Source organism: Papio anubis, chromosome 1 (genome assembly GCF_008728515.1).
Source record: "Papio anubis isolate 15944 chromosome 1, Panubis1.0, whole genome shotgun sequence".
NCBI lineage: Eukaryota > Metazoa > Chordata > Mammalia > Primates > Cercopithecidae > Papio > Papio anubis.
In genome coordinates this window covers 31,175,552-31,177,751 of record NC_044976.1, presented here as the reverse complement: position 1 = coordinate 31,177,751, position 2,200 = coordinate 31,175,552, and the positions used below count along the sequence as shown (strand labels likewise).

The window sequence follows — 2,200 nt, the reverse complement described above, 5'->3', positions numbered from 1 at the left end:
ACAGGTGATGTTAATGCAGCTGGTCTGGAGACTACACTTTGATATACATGATCTTATTTATTTGTCACACCCACCTTATAATGGAGGTTCTTTTATCTCTATTTTCCAGGTCAAAAAAAAAATGAAACAAAAACATCATCTGAGGCTTCTCAGAGTTAAAATTACTATTTATAGCTAGTAAGTGGTAGAACCAAGATCTTTGAATCCAGATTTTTTTTTAAGCAGGCTTAATTCATTTTATTTTTTCTTGTGTAAAAACTCTGTTGACCAGGGGCAGTGATTCACACCTGTAATCTTAGCACTTTGGGAGGCCGAGGCATACGGATCACTTGAGCCCAGGAATTCCAGACCAGCCTGGACACCATGGCAAACCCTGTCTCTACAAAAAACACACAAAAAATTAGCTGGGGACGGTGGTGCATGCTTGTAGTCCCAGCTACTAGGGTTGGGGAGTGGCTGAGGCAGGAGGATTGCTTGAGCCCTGGAGGTCATGCCACTGCACTCCAGCCCGGGCAACCCTGTCTCAAAAAACAAAACAAAACTCTATCTTGTATACATAGCTGGAACCTGGGTCCTCCGCACAGAGACTCTGGTCTGGATCTTGATGAGATGGTCAGTGAACTCCTGATAGGGAAACTTGATGAATATGGTGTCTCTCCAGAGGTTGGGGGTCAGATAGCTATAATTCTTGGAGATGGCATCAAAGGTGGCCTTGGCGAAGTTGCCCAGGTGGCAGTGCAGCTTTGGGTTATGCTATGCCCATGATTTCTCAGCTCTTTTTTTTTTTTTTTTTTTTTTGAGATGGAGTCTCTGTTGCCCAGGCTGTAGTGCAGTGGCGCCATCTTGGCTCACTGCAACTTCTGCCTCCCGGGTAGCTGGGACTACAGGCGCATGCCACCACACCCAGCTAATTTGTTTTATTTTTAGTAGAGACAAGGTTTCACTATGTCGGCCAGGCTGGTCTCAACCTCCTGACCTTGTGATCCGCCCGCCTCGGCCTCCCAAAGTGCTGGGATTACAGGCATGAGCCACCGTGTCCAGCCGATTTCTCAGCTCTTAACAGCTCCAGGGTGCTCATATTGTGGGCTCTCTGCTGGGGCAGTACTTTTTCTTTCTGTTACGATGGAATACACCTGGCTGAGGTGTAGCACTGGTCAATACTAGCCATCAGCAGCATCTTGGGCACAGGGACCAAGGTGACGCCATTGCCTCAGTGGAGCAGGGATAAGGCGCACCAGCACAGAGCCACGGCAGCCTGTCACCTTGCAAGGGATGGTGTGGGGGCTAACTGATCTTATTCCCCCAGTGGCTTCTCTGCACAGGGACAATGGAGAGCCTGACCAGGGTCATGGCCCCTCGGATGGCAGTGGCTACCTCCTCAGAGCACTTAACACCCAGACCAATGTGGCCACTGTAGTCCCCATTGGCAACACACACCTTGAGCCTGGTGTGCTGGTCAGTGCAGGTCTGTTTTTACACAGGCGTGGTCTTCAAAACCTCATCCTTGAAAGATGCCCCCAGGAAAATGTCAATGATCTCAGACTCCTCGATGGGCAGGGAGAAGAGCTAGATCTCCTCCAGGGACTTGATCTTCATGTCCTTGACCAGGTAGCCCAACTTGGTGACAGGCATCCATTCCTTGTCTTCACCCTTGCCTCTGCAAGCTCCATGGCCCAGACCCTGACCCCAACTACTACCCCAAGGCCCCATCGCCACTGCCAAAGCCTCCATGGAAACCACTATGACCTCCCATTCCTGGGCCCCCAGGGCGTCTGAGTCAACTCTCTGCACCAGTCATCTGCCATTTGGTGTTTTCTCAGGGAAGAAGTTGAACCCAGATCTTTCTGACCCTGAAGTTCATGTTTAACTAAAACAGTTGGTTCCTTTTCTCAATTAATAAATAGAAATAAAGATTCTAGGCAGGGCACAGTGGCTCATGCCTGTAATCCCAGCACTTTGGGAGGCCAAGGTGGGTGGATCATCTGAGGTCAGGAGTTCAAGACCAACCCATCCAACATGGTAAAACCCTGTCTTTACTAAAAATACAAAAAATTAGCCAGTCGTGTAGTCCCAGCTACTCGGGAGGCTGAGGCAGGAGAATCACTTGAACCTGGGAGGTGGAGGTTGCAGTGAGCTGAGATCACGCCACTGCGCTCCAGCCTGGGCAACAGAGTGAGACTCTGTCTCTAGGAAAAAAAAA

The 2,200-nt window shown here is 49.5% G+C and overlaps 1 long non-coding RNA gene across 1 annotated transcript; it reads right to left on the bottom strand.

Annotated features, from left to right (window-relative positions):
- Window positions 1-210: 210 nt before the first annotated feature.
- LOC110743388 lies at window positions 211-1,979 on the bottom strand. Its single transcript, XR_002522360.2, has 2 exons — window positions 1,438-1,979; window positions 211-379 (listed from the first exon to the last, which is right to left on the bottom strand). It is a non-coding gene; the product is annotated as an uncharacterized LOC110743388 (long non-coding RNA).
- Window positions 1,980-2,200: the final 221 nt, after the last annotated feature.